Here is a 9,640-nt window from a genome sequence, read left to right as displayed (position 1 = left end):
GTTGTTTTTACTTGTAAGAGTTTGACCTGAAATCGTCTAGTTGAGTTGATAAATAATAATAATAATAATAAGATTCAATTTATTTTGAATTATAGTAACTAGCCTATATGGTGTTTTTGAACGTATCAATTGACTCGAGGATCAGTCTAGATGGATGTACTCGGAGGAAGTAAGAGGACGAAATCAAAAGTTCTTTTTGGGCTTTACTTGGAAATTAAAATTTTGGATCTCCTTAGTTCAAAATACAAAGTAGTATTTTGATTAAAAAAGTTATTAGTGAATTCAAAAAAAAAAAAAAAAATTGATGGTTTGAATCAGAGTGCGCAGTGAAAGCGTAGTGGTCGGAACTATTTTTCTAAGTTGGTCAGAAGTATTATCCCTTTAATTCGGCAAGTTTTAATAACAAAAGACTTGATTTGATTTTGAATTTTTGGATGTCGCTGCACTATCATAGGTTCTCTAATTTTATGTCATGCTAAGGAAATGATTAACATCTTGAGACTAGAATTAATAGATCATCGATTTTGATTTTGGATCTGGAATATTTTGGTGTAGACCTATTTCCTCCTAAATCTGAAGCTTGTACTTCTTCAATTAATATCAACCCTCTATTTGAAAGAACTTGAGGTTGTCAACTGACTTTGATGAATATTCCACTAGGGGTGGATTAGAGTTGTTTATGATCTAATCTTGTGATAGATCGGTTAATCAAGAGCAATTGATATATTGACAAAGAAACTTGATGTTCTTATTCAAAATTAAGACGTTGATTTTTATTGATGAGAGAGAGAAGTTTGATTTACATCATCCACAAAAAGAACCAAATTTGGAGGTATTGGACCTTTCTTATGATAAGATGAAGTTGTATTGATAAGTAGAATTACTGGAAGACTTAAGTTAATCTTCTAGCAGTGAAAAATGTTGTTGATTCTATGAATAATCTAGAGGTAGCTATGTAATTTTCACCCATGGGTTTTCTATTGTTGATAGTGCTTGGGAGAATCTTGGGCATCCTAAATGTAGCATTAACGAATTGGTGGTTACTTGATTGGACTTAGATCTAGAATACTTTAACATGGATCTCCTATTAATCTATCTATTTGAAAGGGCTTGAGGTTTTTCTAAGACAAAGGTTCATCATTATTTCATGGAAAAAAAAATGAGGAGCATTTGATGCTAAAGCTTTCTCCTACTTACATTTAACTGATTAAATTTCTATGTAGAATTAATCAAGAGCAATTAATTTATTCGGAAAAAGAATTATGGCATTTTAATCCAAGGATGGAAGGTTAGTCTTAATTCGAAAGAGATCAAAAAAAAAAAAACTTGCTATGAATCATATATGGAAAGGATTAAGTTTTAAGATGCCATGATTTTGCCAAAATCTTGTGAGCTTACATTTCGAGATGAGGATTGTTTAGGAGCTCGGGAATGATATGATGTTTCCATATTTTCATAATTTGAAACTTTAAGTGAGTTAATTTCGAGGACAAAATTATTTTAAGGGAGGAAGAATGTGAGACCCAAGCTTTGAACCGAACTGGGCCCGGTCCACTTGACCGGCCCAGCCACCAGTTCTGGCCTCACGTGCGTTGCACGTGAGGGCATACGGTGAGGAGGTGGAGGGGATCCATCCCGAAGAAGCCGGGATCCCCAGTTTTAGGGCATTCTCCTCCCCTTTGAGACCACTCGAGGTAGAGCCGCCATGCCTGAGTTCTTCCTCCTCGGGCTGCCGGCAGAGAGAGAGAGAGAGCGAAAGAGAGAGGGAGATAGAGGGCTTTGGGTCTTCTTCGGTACAAGGGGTCTTCTTCTTCCTTACCGCCGGAGAGGAAGAAAGCTGCCGGACTTTCGTCGGGGCTGAGGTAAGGCCTTCTCCTCTCTTGGTGATTAGCCATGATGTGTTGAGGTTTTGGAACCGGCCAATCGCCGGAACTTGGGTCCAAAAAATCAGTCGGCCGAGTGCTCCGCCGCTGGCCTTGTTCGCCGCCGCCCGCCGTCGGGAGTGGCCGGGCTTGTTCCGCCACCTCCTGCCGCTGTCAGAGCCGGCCACCACGGCCGCCTTTGGGCTCGACCGAGAGGGAAGAAGAAGGGGGCGGGGGGGTCACGGATCCCCTGTTTCGCCGAAGGGGAAGGAAGAAAGAAATCGGGAGAAGTTTCTAGAGAAGAAGAGAAGAAAGGAAAAAGAAAAGGAAAGGAAAGAAAAGAAAAAGAAAAAGAAGGAAAAAGAAAAAGAAAAGAAAGAAAAAAAAAGAAAAGAAGGAAAAAGAAAAAAAAATGAATAAAGAGAGGGGGTGGTTTATGGGTATGAACCCGAACTCGGGGTGCTAGGCACTTCTGTAGGATCAGCCATGGGAGAATATTAAAATTTAAGTTTTTGTATACATATATTGTGATGAATTTTAAAAGAAGAATATGATTTTTGGATATTAGGTTCTGCGAGGGATTTACGGAATTAATTGGATTTATTGTGGATCGCGTTCACAAGGTAAGTGATGTAACCTCTTTACTAGATTTATCGGAAAACTAAATATCTGTTTTACGAATCGAATTATTCGTGATTTCGAATTTGATGCATGGATTATATGTATATTTTTTGAATATTGTATGGCTCTGATTGAACGTATTTGCTTCAGATTTGAATTGTATTTAATTGCTCTGACATTGTACTTTTCGGCTTGGAACACTGAACATAATGTAAGAAAAGATAATGACTTGAAATAGATTCAGACTTGCAGTCGGGCTATATTGAGGACCCTGCCAATGGGGGCTAATACATTGGTACCGCAAGAAGAATAGTCGATGATATGACCCTGCCACAGGAAACATGTGGCCATAGTTCCTGGCTGTTGAGTTGAATCTGATAAATTGAAAGAAATTAAGATATGAACGATATTTGGTTTTGACACTGCATGTTTTCATGACTGAAATATGAAATAGAGAACTAATTGAATTTCGACCTGGCTATGTTGAGGACCCCGCCAATGGGGGCAGATACGTTAGCAATTGACTGTCCTGAAGGACTTACCGCAAGAAGATTAGTCGGTGTTGATGACCCTGCCACAGGGAACATGTGGTCATAGTTCAGGATCGACGAGATGAATTAAATATGTGAAAGAATCTCGAAACCGTGAAAAGAATCTAAAGAATTTAAGAAATATTTGACTTGTACCTTGGAACTGCATATATATTTATTTTCTACAGCTTGATTTATCTAGTTAGACTGTTCATTACTTACTGGGCTGTTTAGCTCATTATATAATTTATTGTTGTTTTACAGATTCCAAGAACTAGCCTATTGGGGGTTCCAAAATGGGAGAGCGACTAGAAGGATTGTGGCACAAGTTATCTTAAATTAGGGTTATTTAAGTTGATCTGTTATTTTGGACATTTATTATGATTGCTGGACATTGCAAGGTTTTGTTATTTTAAGAACTAGATTTCTGCATGTTGGTAAATTACTGTTCCGCTGCGTATCTAGAACTATGAGACCTTATGACTTAAGTTAATCGATAGAATAAGTTACATTTATTCAGTTAAATTATTTTAGATTTATATAATTGAGATGTTTGGTTAAGATGCCTTGCATGCTCGTAGGGAGAGTTTCCTACGGGTGTGCGGCGGTTGGCGCGGACCCCAACCCGAGATTACCCCCGGCTCGCAATCTCGGGCCGGGGGCGTGACACTTTGCGTCCCTTCTATCTGGAGAATTAACAACTCTCTCGATCACTAAGCACTTAGCTCGAATGGTAATTCCAACTGGTTAGCAGGTCCCGTGAGAGGAAATTATTACAACCTTTTGGATTAATTCTTTATCTCCTTAGCTTGCTCTTGTTCAGATTTTTTCATGTTTTGGTGAAATGTACCTTTCTTGGATGTTGGGTTTAACTCCACCTCAGAGAGGGAGAGAGCGCTACAAATAAAATGCAAAAGCTATACTCTTTCCTTGCACTGAAAGCCACTTGTTGGATCCTTCTTGCCATGCGCATCAAGTACATACGTAATGTTTTTTGTTTTTTTAATGATAAAATGAGAGTTTTATTTCAAGCCATGCTGAATGCACATGGCTTGGTATTAGTTTGAAACAAGACTAAGCTATTGTTGGCCACACTTTCCTCACTTGCATCAAATGCAACAAACTATACCAAACTATGTTGCACCGTGTGAATTTGATGCTTGTTGAACAAAAGCCATTTATCTTGTTCTTTATGTGGAATATTTTGCACGAAGTCAAGCCTCTATTTTGTTGCTATGTACAAACGTTAATCTCTTATGCAAACTATAAGCCTCTATTTTGCCGCTACGTGTCATGCTCCAAACTTGTCATCTGCGCATGGGCGGCTCAATGTATTTCAGAGTCTAAGGCGAACTCACTATTTTTTTTATAAAAAATGATGAAAAAGAAAATACGATAGCAATGCAGCAGCAAAATAGATTTTGATACATATTAAGATTTAAAGGTCACTGGCAATGCATATCAATAAAGCAGATACCCAACAGCAAGCTAGTTTTGATTATTAATTGTATTTGAAAGTATAAGAAAATCCCTTATCCCTGATTTTATACAAAATGAAATATATACATCAAATAACTCTTTAAGGGTCGGGTCGGCCCTGATTGATATGAATTCTGTCCAAAAACCCAATATAGACCAGAATGAAGCATGCAAAGACAACTCTCAAGCCACCAAGGTGGTAGCTTAGTAGAACGGCGTTGTTTTCTAACCGCATGGTTTCAAGTTCGAATCGCCCTGCGCGTCGATTAAAATGTGGTGACACTGCTTGGACATGAGGTCTATGAGCGTTTATTGGTCCAATGGAAGCTTTGGTGGTGCTAGGTATGACGTACTCACCCTTGGGTGCGAAGGGTATGAGTAAAACTTATCTGCCTATATTGAACATTTTCCTGGCGGGGTGGGGGCCTAGTGGGGGCTGCTATGCGGAGGTGGGCTTGTCCCTTCCTTCTCCCCTACCTCTTTCTTTTAACACCCAAAAAAAAAAAACCGACACTCTCAAGGGGAAAGTACACAACCCACTCGCACGAAAACCATCAAATTAATAAAGCTGATGTTCACAGCAAAAAAATAGAAGATACAGAAAACTAACAGGATGGAGCAAAACTAGAGAGAAGCACATAAAAATATGAAAGAGCAGAGAAAGATTAGAAGCGATGACTCACTAATATCCATCCCTAAGCCCACCAAACTTCTCCTGTCCTGCAGTATCCCAGCAGTCGAACTGGACCTTTCCACAGTTGGTGTGCAAATCCAAGAAATGGACTTCGACACCAATGGTAGCTGCCAAAGAAGCCAAGAACTCGATCATTTTTTTAAATAAAAGGAAAGTAATCAATATTAAAAAAAGAGAACATATATTTCTGGGTATGTCAGACACCTACATTCATATTTCTTCTCAAATTCCCCCATGAGATGTCTCTTGACGAAGGTAGTCTTCCCTGCAGCAGATCACAAAACTTTTTAAAAATCAGTTCTCTTTCGTCCGATCAATCAACCAAAAAATATGGATCAAGAAAGAGCCAAAAGAAAGAACTTAATCGCCTAAAACTATGGATCAGTGTAGGAAGAGGAAAGAAAATTATAAAAAACAAAAAAAGGAAAGAAATAAAGAGAAAAAGAAAGAGTAAAGAAATAAAGAAAGGGTCACCTGTCCCGCCGTCCCCAACGATCACGAGCTTGAAGCTAGGGTAATCCACCGTCTGTTGGTTCCGAAGCACCCACAACACACACGAAGGAAATGAAAACAGATGAAGAACAAGAAGAAGAGAGCAGATATCGGTAGCAAAAACCCCAAGAAATCCATGGGATCAGAGATGGCACGCACGCAACATAGGAATTAAATCCCTCAAAGTAACAGTCAAAATGAGAGAGAAATAAATCCCTAAAACCTAGAAAAAGAACGAATGATGCAAAAGAGAAGAAAGCGGAAGAGATAATAGAAGAAAAATACCATCTTTCCTCGACGGATTCCAAAGAGGGTGGATGGGGGGTTCCTCCTCTCTCGGCGTCGCCAGTTCGGCGCTGGGAAAAGAGATTTGGAGCGAGCTGCCGGAGTTGAAAGGGTAGTGCCAAGGGTTCAGGGGTAGTCTGCCGCCGGCTGAGCGAGAATGCCGAGAAGAGCAGCAATGGGGAAGATGGGGTCACGGGAAGTGCCTGTTTGCCGCTTTCGGAACAGCTGCTGCCTGCGAAGGAAGAACAGTGCTACAGTGATGGGATTTGGGACCAAGGCGGCAAGGACAAGGAGTAGCCGAATATGACCAATAGCCAGAGGTTATACCAGCTTCACACGCAGGTGGATTTTTTTTTATATATTTATTTATTTATTTTAGTAAAAACGGCAATTTATATAGCTCTAATATGAGCACATTCTGCCAAATCAAAAAAAAATAAAAAGTACAAAGGAAGAGGGAGCTCTACTGTGGACGTCCATAGAAACTTTTCGGAATGCCATGCAATATAGGAGGCGACCCAATCTGCTGCCCTGTTCGTCTCCCGAAATACATGTGATGCCTGGTACTCATCCAGCTCCGTAATCAACCTGCGAGTCTCACGAATAAGTGGATGACCATCTCCATACCTGTCCGCATCCTGTATCCAATCAATCACTATAGATGAGTTCTCGATGTGCACCCGCTCGGCACCGAGCATCCGCCTCGCATATGATATACCCTCCTAGGCTGCCCGAAGCTCTATCCCAACTACGGTGAGTCCTGGCGTGCGGCGACCTCCTGCTACGACCAATTTACCGTAGTGGTCTCTGATCATAAATTCAACACCTCCGGACCTCCCATCCACCGCCACGCTGCTGTCAAAGTTCTTTCGACTGTTCCTAGGGACCTGGCTGCGATGGGATTGGGACTTCTCTCCCATGTCTTGTCATCTTGAAAGCTGAAGCAATTTCCCATAGGCCACAGGCCACAGCGAAGTAGCGAAGCTGCAAAGGAAGTAACCCATAGTGGCGTAGCCTTTATTGTAGCTCTACAGATTGTGGTGGGCCTTTTTTTGGGCCGGGGTTGTTGCCCAAGGTGACAAGCCAAGAGGGGGGGGGGGTGAATTGGTTTTTCTAAATTTTCAATCCCTTAATTAAATCAATTGATGAGTGAGTGGTTTAGTTAATATAAATTGAGTGTGTGTGGTGAAGTTAGAACAATACACAATACAAACACACAAGAAGTATAGTGGTTCGGTGCTCTCCTAAGCACCTACGTCCACTCTCCAAGCGTTCCCTTGGAAATTCACTATAATCCCGCGGATTACAGTTGGATTGTTTTCCATGTTCACAATCCAAAAACCTTTACACTTTGGTTTTCCGGGATCACCAAAAATCTATGTTGGTTTTGCGGGCTCACCAACAACCTACACCGTTGGTTTTACGGGCTCACCAATAAACCTTACAAAGTAATTAAGAAGAAAGTTTGAAACTTCTAAAAGAGCAAATATAACAATTTTACACTAATAGAAGAGCTGAGAAAATAGTTATCGCTTTGAGGATGCTCTTCTCTTCTTTGCCAAGGTTACTTCACTTCACAATGGTTTGGTGGAGCTGTTGAATGCACACTCAGATTACTCAACCACCTCCTTTTTGAGACTTAAATGGAGAACCTTGACGAAGGATGCTAGGGCTTGCTTTTACTTGAATGAACTATTGATTTTTTGACCAAAGATACTTCCTCTGATGAATAGTATCACTTTAAATACTTTTCCACCTCTATTGGTCACTCCCCATTGGTTAGATTTGAAAAACTAGCCATTACTAGCCGTTGGGAGGTCAAAAAGTACTTATGCAGAACTAGCCGTTATCCCCTTGTCCGTGCTGGGGTCGACCCAAACCTTCCTAAGGTCGAGTCAACTTACTGTTCATCAGACTTGGGGTCGACTCAACTTCCTCTGGGGTCGACCCAACTTTTTCTGGGGTCCACCCCTGCTACAGTGGGGTCGGCCTTCTCAAGAACCACAGAACCTTGTATTTTCGGCTGCTTTCACTGGGGTTGACTCAAGCTTTCTTGGGGTCGACCCGTGCTACAGTGGGGTCGACTCAAGTTCCATTGGGGTCGACCCTCTCAGGGATTCCAAAAACATGGTTTTGAACACATATCCTTGGGGTCGACTCATGTTCAGTTGGGGTCGGCTCCATTGGGGTCGACTCAAGTGTTCTTGGGGTCGGCTCAAGGAATCTTGGGGTCGACTCTCTCAGTGAATTCCAGAGAGTTGTTTTCTTGAGGCTTCAAACTGGGGTCGGCTCAAGGTTCTTTGGGGTCGGCTCCTCACCTGGGGTCGGCTCAAAGATACATGGGGTCGGCTCCACTTACTGTTCATCTGTACCATTTTTGCAGAGGTATGCCAGATGGTTCCAAGATGTGCCAGGGTCGACTCCACTTGTACTGGGGTCGACTAATTCACACTTTCCTACATCTTAAGGTTAGACTAATTTATATAATCAATGAACCATATTTCAAGTAATTTTGAGTGTAAGCCACGATAGAACTACATACCCTTAACAATAAAATGACTGTTTTGCCCTTAAGAGTATATTTCACTTGAAACTTTGCTGAATTAGATTAAAAGTTCTCTATTACTTTTCTACTACAAATTTTATCCCGTTGTTAATCATTGGAAGATTTCTTGATCTCATTCTCTCAATATATCATGAATGTATCGAAGGTGTCGTATTCATTAGTGATGTATCACGTTAAGCTATTTTATTAATTTGATATTCCTTCAATGGTTGTGTTAATCATCGAAATAACACTATCATCCTCAGGGGTCCTAGACGACTACCTCAGTCGCCTATGGGTTAGGCTGATGCAGGTGTATGGACGTTATACAACTTGCATGCCACTTTCAGGGTATTAAATGGCTGAATTTAGAAAAGTCATTAAAATGAAAGTTTCATGTCTCTTTCTCTTCTTTCCAACAAGCCTAAGAACATTAAAATCAGAGTTATGGTTGGAAAGTTATAGGTATTTTAAGAGGCAGGTGTCTTTTGACCTTTTAAATTCTCTAAGAGAATTTAGTTTTGGCTTTAATGTCTTTTATTATGTGAGTTACCCATATTAAGGTGACTCTCGATCTTTCATTTTCTTTTGTCTTTTCATGTTACCCATGAGTTGCCTATAAATAGTCATGAATTGTAATGAGGAGGCATCCAAGTTATTTGAATGAAAGTTATCTTCCTCCTTACACAAGAAATTGTTCGTCTTTTCTCCTACTTTTATTGGATTGCAAATTGATCCAAGCGGTATCAAGTGGTATCAGAGTGAGGTTATCATCTCTTGACGTTTTGAGAGGAATCCTATCACATTTCTCGTGGTGGTGTTAACGCAAGCTTCAACCAACCATGGCAAGCCGAGGCAACCAAGGTCCTTCTAGCGATGAAGAACCTCGAAGAGAACGAGATCCTCGCGACATAGAGAATGATGAGTTGCAGCGGCAAGTCCAAAATCTTACCGAAAGTTTGGCTCGTTATGAGCAAAATCCGAGTGAAGAGGAGGGCGGCACCACTGAAGAAGATCACAGCACCTTCCGTGACCAAAGTTCACGTCGTGGTAGGAGGAACAACTCTTCTTCATCTCACCAACATCGTCATCAATTTCGATTTACAGACATCAGGGTAGACATTCCTGAGTT

The sequence above is a fragment of the Phoenix dactylifera genome, unplaced genomic scaffold (assembly GCF_009389715.1).
Source record: "Phoenix dactylifera cultivar Barhee BC4 unplaced genomic scaffold, palm_55x_up_171113_PBpolish2nd_filt_p 000787F, whole genome shotgun sequence".
Classification (NCBI taxonomy): domain Eukaryota; kingdom Viridiplantae; phylum Streptophyta; class Magnoliopsida; order Arecales; family Arecaceae; genus Phoenix; species Phoenix dactylifera.
Note: the sequence above shows the minus strand (reverse complement) of the source record.